General features: G+C 39.8%; 1 protein-coding gene across 2 annotated transcripts in view; it reads right to left on the bottom strand.

The window, feature by feature from the left end:
* Positions 1 to 14,559, bottom strand: part of LOC117160152 (uncharacterized) — a 311,594-nt gene extending 297,035 nt beyond the window's left edge. For both annotated transcript variants that reach the window (XM_033340665.2, XM_076625400.1), the window contains exon 1: positions 14,173 to 14,559. The gene's annotated coding sequence lies outside the window, so the exon portion shown is untranslated. The remainder of the gene's footprint in view (positions 1 to 14,172) is intronic.
* Positions 14,560 to 16,012: the final 1,453 nt, after the last annotated feature.

Raw genomic sequence — 16,012 nt, forward strand, 5'->3', positions numbered from 1 at the left:
TACACCTCTCAGACCATTCAACCGTCTAGCATTTACTCTAAAATGATTTAAGAAGAACGTGACTGTATTCGAATATCTCGTTATCATCGGGAAATATCTTCTTCTGTCGTGAATTCTAGTCTGAAGTATTAGGCAATTCTCGCGGAACAGAAAAAAGGTATCGAATAGATACAAATTTTCATCGCTTGATTTTTTAAACCATCATTAACCAAAACGCACAGACGCAAGAAGTTGCTTTAAAAATCAAATTACGCAAAGCGAAATATGTTTGTGAACGTGTGCCACCCGCTTCTGCAGCTGATTGTACAGCCGAAAACGATGAAAAGCAATTCTCCGTATCGATTTCGTGTTATCTAGTCACCTCTACGAAGGAGCTGAAAATGACCACGTTGCGTTTCAAGGCAAACCTGTAAACGTCCTGTCATGGATCCTGTTACTCGGTGTTTCAACATTTTCGATAAATTTGCTCTGCTTGCAAAATTCGTCGCATCTCGTAAACGAAGACATACGAACATTTTCCATTCTTTTCTACAACCGACTCCCGAAGTGTGTCCCACGTGTGACTGAATCGCGTAATACTTAAAAAAAAAAGAAAAGAAAAAGACACCCGCGATTTACGAAAATTCGGAAATAAAGTAACAAGTACGAAACAAATTTGGGGACAGAACTTTTCGATCAAACTAATAGACTGGTGGTTACTCGATTATACGTCGTGCACCGAGCTGATACGTAATCCTACTCATCGAGTACGACGCCACTCGTCGGAAGAATCCACTTACGAGTGGTCGATCGGTCCGGCGTTTCAAAATTAACGCTAATCTAGGATCAGACCTAGCTTATAAAGCGCTGTCGAGATTTCGTCGGGGGAAAAAACGATCGTTACCGGTTCGCCTAATTGGACGGCGACGACTACTCCATCGAACAATTCGCTCTCGCTCGATTATTCCATCTCGTGGTTCCCAATGCCGCCATATTTCAGCATCCAGATTGATCGCCTCTTTTAGTTTCGTTCGTACGAAGAGATTTGTTGGATAGCTTCGAAATTGCAGTTGAAATTGACCAGTTATCTTTTTTATTATTTTTTTTCTCGAAAAATAGTACACGTGTTTTTAATCATCGTGGGCGAATTTTTCATTAAAAAAATAATTTAGTGTTTCTTCCGTCATGAAAAATATTTATATTTCCGACGTCAGGCGTAAAAAAAATCGTACGTACGTGTTGATCGTTTTGGGACTTTGGAATGAACGATTTATAGGAGACGATTATCCCGAAGAATATTAATATTTTTGATGACAGAGGAAAAGAGATATGGAATTCTCGATTTTTACGGCCGATTTTAATATTCGCATCGCGTCTCTGTTTTTGCTACTTTTATTTATATTTGTACGCTGTAATGTACGAAATTATTCCGATTTTCAACGAGAAGTACTTGGTTGAATGCGATACCTGAAAAATTTTAATCGTTTACGAAAGTTAAAATGTTCGATTTCGATACGATACGCTATACGTAAAATGATCTACAGAAAGATGGGAGCGTTTATTTCAAAAAAGGTTTACGAAATCGATACACACAGTGAAATCGAATACTTGATATGTCGCAACGTGATATTTCATATTTATGTCTAACCATTTATTCGTAAATTAATATTATTACGCTGTGAAATGTAATATTCGCAAGCTGTGACAGATATTTAAAGAACGCATAGTGTTTTAAACAAAAATGTATCTAAAGCGTATAAACAAAAGGTAATATCAATCGAGAACAATCGTCAAATTATTAATTACACGATGTGGACATTAAAATATAAAATATATATCCTTTTATCTCTCAAAATCAACAACGCGATCCAATTTCACAATTCAAAGAATACCGTGGAAAGAATATTTGCTCAAGTCTCACGCTCTAATGCTTCTTGCAACAGCAAGCAATAATTTTAAAACCGAATCTGCCCCATTATCGAGCTATTATATTCTCCAATATATTAGTACCAAAGGAAGATAAATAAGAGGTAGAAGAGAAAAATATTATTTCCAACGAATGGAATGGAACTGCTGGCGTGTAAAATTGACTTTAGCGAGAATTCCAGCTAATACCCTATCTGTCACTAATATGTCGTCGCGTACGGTTCCATTCAGCCTCGAGCGTCTTATCGTGCTGATTGCTTCGAAGAGAAAGCGAGAGAAAAAGGAAGAGAAATTTTACTATTTAGGAAACCGTTTTCCTTTAATATCGAGGGAACCGTATGTTATCGATACTAAATCATTTATCGGTCATTACGATACTTGCACGGTGCATTACGCAAATGGCCGCCCTTTTTGCTCCTCCGAGCCCGTCGCAAAACCGGAAACAAAAGGAATACGTAAACGGAATCATACGTGAATTTCTAATTGAATATTCCGCGGATTTTTTACGTTCGATGGCTCACGAATGTATTTGACCGCTCATGATAGAAAACTTTTATATGCAATATCGGGGGCAGAATCAAGTGGACAGGTAGAGGAAGTTTCGTTAAATAACGCTTGTATATACAAAAAAGTAAATTTTAACTGCAATTACTTGGCATGAAAATTTGGCAAACGTTTCCTCGTTTCTTTGCTGAATCCTTCAAACAATCGACAATTTGAAAAACTTGCTGCAACATAAAAGAAACTTTCAAGTGGCTGTAACTTATTAAGGTATTTGCAACGCGGATTGACTTTCTTGCAATTCCTTTGAAATTTTCACGATGGCTTACTCTATACATTATCTATACGTTGTTCAATTTCAAACAGAGTGCAGCCTTACCGAAACGGAGATATTCATCTTCTAAGTTGAAACTTTTAACACGTAATCCCTATAGAAAGCCACAGGGAAAATGACTTTTTGATTAATTACGGAAAACCCGTTCTTACAAAGTTGTGTAAAATCTAATGCGCGTAGAATGGCTAGAGGGATCGTTTTAAAGCAAGAATCCAGCTCCGCCCTCGCCGTTTTCGAATAAATATAACGTGGAATATATCTAGTATCGGTCATTTCGACGTCCAACATGTCGTATATTACAATGCGAAATTTCTGTCTATTTCCGAATTGTTTGTTAGTCTGCGCGCGTACAAGGCACAGTCAGCCAAGAAATTTCTAAAGAGAGAATCTCAAACATACGCGAATAATATGGTTTTCGAGTCTCAACGTGTTTTGCTTCCGAGCAACGCTGACGCTCAAATATCTTATGGTGGAAAAACTTAAATAAAAAATCGTGAAATATATTTCGTAATTATTTTGTTAAAGTTATTTAACAATCACACTCTAGGGGTGCAAATACGAAAGGATCGGGGAAACGAGCTTCTTTCAACATGATATATCGCGGGCTGCTTCAAACAGTTGGACTGTAAAATTTAATAGCTTTGGCTTGTTTTTTCACTGTACGTATGGAACCAAAGCCAAAGTACAATTTACGAGAGCGGTGCAGTATCGATGGTCAAAATAGATTCATCGATAGCTCCAACAGTCAAAATAAATTTCCGCCCCGCAATACGCTTTCAAACTTCGGCCGAATGAAAAAAATGTTCATGCGCGCGTGCGTTTAAACCCCGCGCTTAATTTCGCCGCTCAACTTTTCACTTTCGTCCAATTAGAGGCTTTCACGGATCTCTTGACTCTGAGTCATCCTTTTCGTCCAAGTAATTAATTTACATGCTCGCGTTATTTGTTTTACAAAGATTTAGACGGAATAAAAGACGAAACTTACACTCGTCTTGTAAAAAGCAACGCGTCGAGATTACAAATTCCCTTCCTTTTGCAACTTTCAAGGAATTTTGCCTTCTAACTTCAAGGTGTAAATAACTTTACAGGTAGTCTCGTTTCTTTTACGAAAAGATTAAAGAAGAACTGGCTGCTCGATAATCGCAGGATAGGTTTATAGTCAAATAGCATTTCCAGACATAATTTTCGATAAATCTATTTCCTTCGCTATATATTACAATTGCTATGCTTTGGATATTTTATATATCTTTGGAAACTGTGTCTTCCGTGTATTCTTGCCCCTTCAAATTTTCCACGGATGCTGCACGTCCATCCTGAGTATCCTAAATTCTCATGCAAGAGACGCGTATTCAAAAATCATTTGCATCATACCACACACACACAAAAAAAAAAAGAAAATTCACTTTCAACGGTCTCCTTGGCGATCGATTACCCGTCCATCGGGTGCGCGGGGCGAAAAACGCGGAATTAATCGACGGACTGGCCGTGTACGAGTTCAAAGAGGCGCGCGGTTCGACCATACGCCAGACTCTGGTAATTGGGTTTTCGCAGCGGGTTCGCATTTTCCATCGAACGGACGCAACAGTTGAGATTTTCAGCCTGCGAGAAAGACGCCTATAGCGAAAGAAAGACAGAGAGACCCCGTGCTACTGTAAAGAGAGACAGAAAAAATCTTGCGTTCTCGAATTCCGTTCGACTGATTGACACGGGAATCTCGCGAGAGCTGGAGCCCTCTCATCGTCGGCTACCTTCGGCTCCACTTACATTCCGGCCAGATTGCATTGTACCTTGTACCCAAAGGAGCTCGTCGAGAATTTTCCCCTCGCGACTCGTCAAACATCGCCGCGTTAACAATAGTTTATAATCCCCGCGAAGCTCGCGTTTCGAATTGCACCGGATGAACGTCGATACTCGACTTTCGTTTCTGCAGTCGTGGATAATCCAGTGAATATATTCTAAATCAATTTTGCTCCTTCCGAAAGGAAGGCTATGAAGGATTTACGCAAGACTTTTTCGTTACGTATGCGCGAGGAAAATCGCTTCTTCGATTAATAATTCAATGACTACACTTTCCGTTTATGTTTAGTCGGTGACTGAAATGATAAGTGTGAGAATGTACAGGGTGTTCTCTAATTATTGATACAATTAGAAATGGAATTGCGTTATATACAAAATGAATTAAAATCAAAAACAAGTTACAGAGAAGTGGATCGCCAAAATTTAATGGAAACTTTGACCAAATATCGACCTAATGAAAAAGCTGGTACCTATGATCCAAGCTTAACCTACTTCGGTAAATATACACGTCGGCCATCTTTCATGAGAATCTACAACATTTTTCTTTACTCGATATATAATCGGATTAGTGGAAAATCGTTGACGCGAATGCCGCGAAGCTGGAAAATAGCAACAATGGTGACAGAAAACAGGACGCGAAATTGATTGGCGAGATTATCTGAACGCCGCAAACAAAACGGTCTTAATTAAAGGATTTTTCATTTCGACGAGTGACAAAATGAACGATATCTCTGTACGAAAAAAACCAGACAGTGGAAAGAGGTAAAAATAATCGGGTCGGAAAAACAGGGTCGAAAGAGTAGCGACGGCTCGTATCGGCACGGCCAAATTATCTCGAGAGGAAATTGTTGGAATTCAGCATTTCCGTCTCGAAATACCGAAACGCCAAAACACCAAAACGTTGTATACGTAGACGGTGATCGATCCTAACGGCAAAGAGATTACGATCGAAGCCAATTTGCACTTTCCGCCGACCGTCTCTTCCGGATCACGATAATGTTACACTTCACAGCTTGGATAAAACGAAAATGGCAAGTACACCTGTGTCGTCGTTCATACGCGACCATACGCGCCATTTCGCTCTTTGCACTCGTATCCAAACAGCCCATAATCGCGATTTATCCGATGTCGATCGGTATTACGATCTGATACCAGACATTGTGTATCGTCACCGTGCATACAGCGTGTCTGAGGATGTCTCGATACGACTCGTAAAATCGAAAATAGAGAGCGCAATCGTTCCGGTTCTCCTTTTTTGCAAAGTTGCGTAATCTAGCGGCAGGTTTCTAACAAATCAGTAATAAGCTGAGCAATAAATAAACCTAGCGACAGTAAGAAACAAATCCAGCGACAAGTTTGGTATCGATCGAAGCTAGTAACAAACTCGGTAACAAATAGAAAGATCCGATCGACCGAATAATCCATTTCTCAAATACAAACGATTCTGTCAAAATTCTTCTTCGCAAAATTCTCAAATTAAATTAACATCTCGCATCCTAACGTGCAAATTAGGCAAAAAATCTTTCAGCGAGGTTTCTACCTTGGCAACAGGAGCTCCACGGGGCCTAATTCGAAGCAGATCCGCGTTACAGCTGTCGTTTCTCCTGCTTTTTGCGAAACTGCTCGCACGCAGTTGGATATATCGTTGTCTGGCACAAAGCGTAGCAAGAAACCAGACACCCTGTGGATCTCACGACTCGCGTAACCTATCCACCCGTGTGTGCACACACGCAGGTAGATATCTCGTGTCCCGAGTAAAACGGAAACCGAGCTGGCAGACATTGACCCCGCGAACCGGAGCCTCGGATATATTATGCAGAAAATTGCCGACGAAAGAAATCCGCGAAAGACGAGGACAGGGATTGAAGAGAGGTCGAAATCCGGATACGAAAATAATGTAGTCAAATCCTGTCCACCATATATGTACGTGGACTGCGCACGCAACTACGATGGAATATAAAAGCACGGATAAACTGGCCTAACTTGAATTTCACGTTGAAAATGCGAAATTGTTCGCTGTGGATGCATTTTAGTCGTTTTCCTGGGCCCTTTTAATTACTGTTCAGCCTTACTCGCAGTTCTGTTAAGATTATTACGATTTTGGCTCATTTTAGACAAATTTTCGGGAACATAGCAACGAGCCGCTGTTTCGTATTGTACGAGTGAAATAATAAAATTAGTAAAATTTGTTCGTCGTTTGCCAGAGATCTCGTTTCTAATAAAAGATAATTATCGGAACTTTGATGGCTGATGATCATAGCCCGGCAATTGTTTCTGCTGCATCCATTCGAGAGATAAAGTCGTCCGTCGGACAGCCTCGCGTCGTAGCACGCGCAGGATTTGCAATTGTGCGGCGCCACCGTCGCGAGAAGCAAGGTTGCAGACATTGACCCCCGGAGACCGGAGGGAGGCTGATGTTTTGGGGAAGGTCGAGCAGAAGGGGAAAGGGTGGCTAAAGCTGGAGGGAGTGGAATCCAAGCCTTTCTCTTCGGCCAGCGAAATTTCCCTCTGCCTCCGCTTTTCTTTGCCCTTGCGAGCCTCTCTTCCGCCGCTAGACCACTCCAACCCGGCTCTTCTCTACGAATCTTTCTCTTTCCGTTCATCCAGCTTTTTTCTCTATTGCCTTCATCTCAACGCGCGTTTTCTCTGTCAAGCACCCTACACACGTTCAGACCTAACTTAACGTAGGTTTCGAGGTTAAGTCTCGTGTGCGACGGTCTCAGCTATCGTGTCTAACAATGTTATTATTCCAGGATTACTGCAGATTTTCTAGCTTTTTCGTCCCCGTGTCTAATGACATTCTATAATCGACATTTGTTTCTCAGTTGCAAATAAAAAGTTACTTCGATTTGAAATCTTTTTGCGTGTTACGAGAATTTTACCTTTTCGCGAGTCAGCCACTTTCGAGAGTAGCCTGCACCCCTATTTCCAGTAAGTTATATCATTAGTGAAAGTTAAAGATCTAAAATTTGATTACTAATTCGAAATTACTAGATTTCAATCCTTAACTACTTTTGAGAGTAACCTACAACCTCGCTCGATAAAATATCCGTATTTAGCGATTCATCCTGTTTCATTAAGGACGTTAATGATGGTCGCGAGTCATCGTACAGGTAGAGACCATACGGCTGGTTAATTTAGCCGTCGCTTAATGTATGCATCGCTGTTGATATTATTAAAGTTCGGGCCGGACGTGTATTCAATTAGCAACCGATATGTGTGTATTATCCGTGTGCGTGCGTGTCAGGGTGCAAGAGAATGGGAGAGGTGCAAGGAAATGAGAGGCGTGCGGGTTGTATCGACTCGTGGGTACGGCTGCTTCGTTTACGCGGAATTTAATACCGGCCCCGTTGTTATTAGCGGATTTATTATTCAAAAGTGCCGGCAAATGGAGATTGAACGCCACGTAGCTCGCTCCGGGTAAATCAGCCGACGAAATACTTCTCTCGTCATTCCCCTTCCCCTCTCCTCCATTCCCCGCTCTGTTTTCCCTGTCCTCAGAATCTGATCATTTTTTTCCATTCTTTTTTGACAAGGGTGCTTCCTTCCGTGCAAGGAATCGTAATTTTTATGCGTTTTACATCACGCCAAGTGATCACCCTCGACAGAGGGTGCCACTCAAGTTTCGCAGGGGACGAAGAATTTTAGGTGGGAATTAACGAAGATGGAACTGGGGAAACTTTGACTCCATTCTTGGTCTTTTATGTTTTTACGGGTTTGAGGTTTCTTTCGAGGCTGGTGTGTTGCGGATAGAAGTCGTTGAATAATGGAATTTGTCTTTTAAACTTTGTGCTAGGCTTGTATCAAGCGTACAAGTGCCCATAATAGACGAAACTAGGGTTATTTCGGCCAAGTAAAGTAATTTGCTTTGTCATTTATATCGAATGCGGAACGGTTTAGTTTTGGGCAAATTTCAGGTCCGAAATTTTTTATATACTTAGCCTAATATGTAATTGATCGATAATCATTCGAGTTTAGCGCAACAACGTATATTTGTTGAAGGAGTAATTAATTTATTACGAGATAAAATGCTTCATAACGGAGAATGCATTTGTATTCTGGTGCAAACATTTTTATTGGAAATTAATATCGAAGATAGGGGAACAGAAAATCAAAGGAAGCCGAGTAATTAATGGCACGGAAACACAGGCAACTTTTCAGTTCCAATTAAAACACCGCCGCTTCGCGAATCGCGATACAGAAATGAAAAACAAATTATTTTTTAATTAATACGTGTATTGGCCCCTGCTGTCTCCTATTAACGACGTATATAAATTTCATCCAATAACAAGAATGAACCCAATATTATCCTCCTCTATATTTTCCTTCCTTTCACAGCTATATGTAAGTCGGAAAACGTTATTTCGTCGGAAAATTTTGAAATATTTTTCAATACTTTTGTTCTGTTATCCTTTGAGAAGTAAAAATCGAAAATATTCAAAACTTTTTGAACAGAGTAAGCGAAGATTTTTTGACAGTTTTGACTAGAGCAACGAAATAATTCGCAAAAGAATTTCGATAGAAGAAACGCGTAGTTCGAAATATCAATGGTTCTAATTTTAGTTTATTTTTAGAGATCTAGAGGATTGAAAATTTCGCGAAGCGAATAAGAGAAAATTAAGTTTCGTTTGCCTCGATGAAGCTATTTGCAAAAAATTTTACGAGATCTTTTGTACGATGTTTAAAAATATCTTTGGGAATAATTTATCTATTGCGAGGATTTAAAAGACCGGGGATATTAAAAAATTTTCTATGAAATTTTACAAAAAGAAACGATTTACTTTTATTTTATTTTCTCAATTAATAACTAAACAATTCTTAAACGAACTTTTCCACGAAATATTTGACCAAATATTCCGAAAAACATCGAGAAATACTTGGACCGAAATAATACTACGAACATACTACGAACGAATACAGAAAAATATTTAAAGAAATTCAAAGACTTTATATTCGAAAAGTTTGCTAAATTATTTTTACAAAAATTCATTCCTACATACTTGGATCACAAGCGTTTTTATTTGCCAAGAGTTATTTAGAATGAAAAAATCTTACGTCGAGTAGAACGATCAACTAATTTGTAAAATATCTCAATTTGCGAAATTTCTTTCTAAATCCCCGCTTTATTCTTGCAACAAGATTTATGAATACCGATAACTTTTAATTCGTGACTTGTAAAATTTTGACTAACGATACGAGGTCAATCATGCAAGAGAACTCGGATATAAAAATATGACTTTCCATTTATCAGGTCTGCAATGTTTAAAAAAAAAAGAAATTACGACCAACGCATCGAGGCAATCTTTAGAAACATTCGAGACACGCCAACTGGAACGAAGAAAGATCGAGATATCGTTCTGAAACATGCCACAAGATTAAACAAATACAATCCAGAAAACATCGACAACGCACCGTCCTACAAATACCTCTTTCTACATATGTGCATCGATGTTTTAAGAATTGCGCTCAACGAACAATTCACGATGAATATTAATAAATGCTAATGTTTCTCGACAGCTAATTTCGCCACACGAAGCTTCTCTCTCGCAACGATCAGCATTCACGCTACATCGAGCGTTTCTAGAAAGTGGAGGGGTGAAAGGGGTGAAAGGGGTGAAAGGGGTGAAAGGGGTGAAAGAGGTTCTGTCGTTCGGTGTTCTCATGAAAATTGCTGGAAAAGCTGAATTCGTAACGAAAGTTCATTCCGGCGACCGGAAACGTTAGCCAGCTTTCCTCGCGGTTCCTTTTCCATATTTCCTTTTCGGCTCGTTCCTGTAATAAACGTCGTCTCGATTCTCACGCACCATCTCCAAGCCCATCAAAAGATGTTGGAAATTTTTGACAAATTTCGATCCTCTGTCATATAGCACAGAATGGTTTGATACTTGTGGCACGAGTGGAAAAATGGCGATTCCTTGTGGGAAATTAAGTTTTGCAAATAATATATAAATTCGATATGACACGAGCGAAAAAGGGTGGTTTCTTTTTGGAAAATTAATTTTTCCAAAGAATACATAGATACAACGTTCACGAGAGGACTTAAAAATCGCCTCGTGATCAACGTGAATAACAATAACAGGTAGATATACTTTTCGGTTCTCTTCCAACACACTTTCACAGAAACTCTACTAGCCCGTAACTAGTACCATGATTACATACTTCCTTTGACGTCGTTATTTCTCTCTATTTTTAACTAAAATTTACCCCCGCGTTCGCCCCTTAAAATCTTCCGTACCGAGTCATTCATCCTGTTCCAAATTCCCAATTAAGAAGCCCTACTTTCCTCCACGAGAAAAAATCCTCAAATACGATCGCACTGTAATTCGTTTGCGAATAGGCTACACACGCTAACACGAGAACTAGCTATTCAACGGACATCCAGTGGATCCTGTGGCAATCACAAACGAAGAGGCCTTTGCTCTGGCGAAAATCGAAACCGATGCCAGTAGGAAATCTCACAAAGGTAGTTAGTAACCCAGACAGCCAGACAGACAGATGAGAGAAAGATAGGAAGAGGAATAGAGGGTAGGAAACGTTGCATCGTTTGGATTGAACCGGATGGCTTTAGTTCCGTACAAGTAAGATCTAATGAAGCAATTCAAACTGTAACCACAGACCGCTTCAAAGTTTTGAGAAATGCCGCAGCGCGCACGGGACGGCCAGTACATTACCGGCCTGGTAATATCAGCCATACCGATGCCACAACTCGCCTATATCTCGGCGAACTATGCTTCGCCGAGGTTCGACTGTACACGCGGCGCCCAGGAACACGCTCGAAACATTAGCGTTCATCGACTCTCGGCGATAGAACCACTACCAAACCCGGCGTAAGTATCACCCCGTTTCATAATTAGTGCTCCCCTTAGAACAATAACGTTGCTGGTTAACGAGCTCGGAATCGACGTAGCGGCTCACGACCGAGTAAATCTATCTGCGTATCACGCGCTCCAAAGTCGACCCGTTTTCTGCGAATGCTTTTATAATTCGAGAAATTTCGGATTCCGTGGAGGAAAAGTATTAAAAAATATATATATAAAAATTAGTATTTGCCATGTCGGAGCTGGAGCGGTTCTTGAGACTTAAAGTAGGGTGCGACGGACCCTAAGGATCATGATACAACGATTATTATTGGCTCGAGTAAGTGTAACAGGTGTATTTCAGAGCTCAAGTTTGGGTGGAAGGGTGTTTTTCCATAATACTGAATACTGATTACGTTAAATCGTCAAGTTGCCACCCCTATTTTCCGACATTCAAAGACAAATTGTCGCTAAGTATTTTAATAGGCGTTTGTCGTCATCGATCTTATATATTGAGAGAAAAATAAGCTCGGTAATAGAATGCAACCAACTCACAAAATTACGCTAGATTAATAGGTTAATTCGAACGAAGGTAACGGAGATATTTCACGATTCGATTTCGCGAAAAATTGCGCATTTTGCGATATTAACCGTTAAATGTCTCGCAATATTGAAATTAAAGCAGGTGCATCGCGTATGTGGAAGACATTTCTACAATATCGTCAACTTCTTTTTTGCGTTTTCAAGGAAAAACAGACTGGTTACTGTTTACGTTGCTAAATATGGCTTCGGAACTCGAAGATACAACGAAGAAAAACACCTAGTACGCTTGATCGTTGCGTAGATTTTATGTATTTCAAGGAAAATAGTGTTTACAATTCAGGAAGTTTGTCCTGCAGCTCGAAGTAGAATGCAACGTACTGTATACAAGAATAACTATAGGACGATCGTCGATTTACACGAAGGCAGCAAACGTATTTTAAGATTCAAATTTTTGCGACAGAGTTATTCTACGATAACATACGCGCGTAGTCTTCCCTACATTCTACGAATTCCAACAAATGTAGACTGGTTAGCGTTTACGGTTTCAAACGTAGCTGCGTAGGCTTGATGATGCTTCGAGTACAGTGCAGCGAACGGTGTAAAGCAACCCTTAATTCGAGCAAGGGTAGCAACAATCTTTTACGATCTTTTTTTGCGTAAAAAGTTGTTTCACGGTAATAAATGAAATATATTAATATCAACCCCTTGCCCCATAAACATTTTTATCGTCAGTACATAAAATTACATAACAAGCATTAAAATAATCTATTTTACAAATTTATTTCATTTAAGATAATGTAAGAGAGGAAGTAGTCAATAGAATTTATATCGTTTAAATAAATAGTGTGTGTAATAATTATGAAATACAAATAATTATTTAAACAAAAATGTATCCCTATAGCAACTAACGTCGTTATGTTGCCTTTCATTTTAAAAACTCAATACGAAATATTATGGTACATATCTATTATATATATATATATATATTTCGATTTTATAAGTCGAGGCGAAAATTTGAAATTGAAAATTCGAGCGAAGTAAAGTTCTTATACGTACTGGTTGGGGAATAATCTATCACGAGCCTGAGCCGATGTTTTAAGACAAAAGAGGATAGAAAGGAGCGAAGGAGAATAGAAGAGTCTGTGGCTATCAATGAAATTTTGCCGAAAAGTTGTAATAGTGCCCGAGGGCTCGATTTACGTGCATTCTATGTGAATTTGGGGAGTAAACAACGATGCTTGGATCGGATCGAGTTCAAGGGCCGTCGCGAAGGTTAAAGCTATTGCACCGCTGGAATTAAGCGTTCTGATTAAGAAGGCTGACGACAACAATCGCTTCTGTCGGTGAAACGAACGTGGTAATTGCGCACTACGATTGTTCTCTAATAAATCGCTTCCTAAAATCCTACGTCCCTGATACTCATTTAAAAACTTGATCTTTTAAATCGTTAACTATCCAACCTATCGAACGTTTCCTCGATCCTCCGTGAAATTATTTTGTAAATTCCTCTGTCAATCTTTTGACACGCTAATCGTCGAACGAAATTACGAAAAATGTGACAATTTCAATTACTCGACGCTTCGAGTTGCACATTTTTCCAATTATCTCTCTCGAGAAATAAGTCGTTAATCGATATTACAACGTATACAATTATTACAATACACAAATTCCTAATTTTTATTTAAATAATTATCCGAGCGAGCGTGCCTATTTCTAAAATTTGTAAATACGTTAAGATAGTCGCGCTGTACAACTTTTTCCTACACTGCAGCCGCCGCCGTTCAGTAAACATTCTTGAGCTATTTTTCAAATTCGGGGTAGCTTTATGTACGAGTACGACGACGTCACAGTTGTGTTCGTACCGCGACGCGCTCATACGCCTCGCCTTTCAATTTGTAAACAGAGAGATATCATTAGTTATGCAAGAGACACGAAAACAACGTATATATCTATCGCCATATCCGTACATAAAGCCAATTCAAACGCAATCTACATCGAGATAAAAAAACATCAACAATGTGTTTACGAGTAGAAGCGAGTAAAACCGAGCGACGTTTACGTATATAGGAACAAGTTGTTTAAGCTCGCGACCCTGAAAATACGTTTGACGATCATCGAGGTCGGAATAACAATCCCCAATTCTCATTCAATCGCGTAATTTAAAATATCTAAATCGAATATCTCGTTTTCCCTATAAAAACGTGCCGACGCGTGAAATGCTTTTATATGAAAAACACTATAGACACCGTGTGTGTTTCATTCATCGGAATCGTTTAAAATCATAAATAAACTTACCTAACTGCAGTTCCTGCTTCCCACCGTCGTCCACCACACGCTCCTTTCGAATCGTACACCTCGATGTCCTAAATGTCACCACCGAATAAAACCAAAGACAACAAGTTTGCTCCAAAAGAAAAAGAAAAAGAAAATGAATAGAAATGATCGTAGCACACACAACACCTTTCGCGATGAGTATATTTTATAATAATATCGAGACGCCTCGAAATCCAAGGGTTTTCGTTCGCACCACGAGAAAATATGGTCCTGTGTAACGAGTGAACACGCGTGTATAGCCGACACGCCACGTTTACGAGAGCAACGTCGTGTACGAGAAAACTTTGTCGAGTCGCGTTTACATCTCGTCGCTAGCGCGGCTCGAAACGACGAGGATCGAATCGCGGTTCGCCGATAACTGGCGACGACGCCGGGTCGGAGAGTCGGCAGGCAACGCGACCAACCCTGTGCGTCGCGCATGCGTGTTAACCCCGACGCGCCATATCCCCACCCCTCGATGCCACAATGCTTCGGGAGAGGCAACGTTCGCGACAAAGGACGCGCAGAGTGCCTTTTCCGGCGCAGTTTTTCGAAAAGCGCCATCGGAATTTAACTGTTCGTAGTTAATTAATATCGTCCGATCGCGGATAATACTAACCACTCGCCTTACGATGCGATTCGTGACGCCGAAGTGACAAAGAAAATTGCCGTTGCCCGGCACAATTTCTCAAAAAGCGACGCACCATTGTTGGTAGGTGGTTTTAAGTAGGAGATTTATCGTTTTTGTTCTTTGAAAGAACAGAGAAATTAGTTGTTGTAATATACGTATGAAACGTGACTAAATAAAGATGGATAGGATAGCAACATTTAATCCCTACGAAAATTCAACGTAAAGAAGTTACGTTCGTCTCTAAAGACACGATTGGTTATGTATAAAACAGGATACAATGTAGGGATTGAAACAAGAAAAGCGTAAACCAATATCACAGCTTGAACAATGATATCTTGTTTCCTTGTCACGCTTTTTTTTCACCTACGTTTTGCACGATAAACGATGCATTGTTTTTGTAGAATTTCTTTTGTTCAACTCGGTAATGGAATTCGCGCAACGTGTTCTTTCAGCACGCGTATAATGTAACGAGCTATTAATAACGATATAAAGCAATTATTGGTCGCTTCTCCATCGGAAGATCGCGAAGCAGTTTTAAAAATTCAATTTAAAAAATATATTTCACGAATCAACCGACCTTTATCTTCGCTAGAGGATACATATACGGCAACAACTTTTCGAATATTCGAAAGATTCGATTTCTTAATCTCCAGGAGGAAAGTGTCGCGTTTCGAGACATTTGCGAAAAAGCAACGGATAGAAAAGATAATTGGGTGTAATAGTAGCGTAACTTCAATGACATAGCGATATTTTATACGGGCCTTTTGTCATAGCGAACGAGGACTGGCATTGAAGAGTTACGACCGCTGGACGCTCTTTTTCTAACATTTATATTGCTCCACGGTAATCGTCTTTTTAACTTTCGCTCAATGGCGGAGTTCACAAGGCAACAAGAGAGGACGCTGCAATTTCGCTGGTCGGTTTGCGAGGTTGCTGGACAGGTTTAAACGTTTCCTGATGGCTGACTATCTGGGAGCTTAGAGAAGCCACTTAAAACTCGACTAACGCGTGTCAATGACGCATCTTATTGCGCGTACAATACCATTTTTAAGCATAAAATACTCGAGTCTAGAAATTTAATTTCGAAGCGCTATAATTCCGACTTGTATCGCAACTCGGATACCTGTATAACGAATTAAATGTAAGTTTATCGGTGGCGCGATAACTACACGATAAACTATAATTTTGTAA

Source organism: Bombus vancouverensis, chromosome 16, assembly GCF_051014615.1.
Source record: "Bombus vancouverensis nearcticus chromosome 16, iyBomVanc1_principal, whole genome shotgun sequence".
NCBI lineage: Eukaryota > Metazoa > Arthropoda > Insecta > Hymenoptera > Apidae > Bombus > Bombus vancouverensis.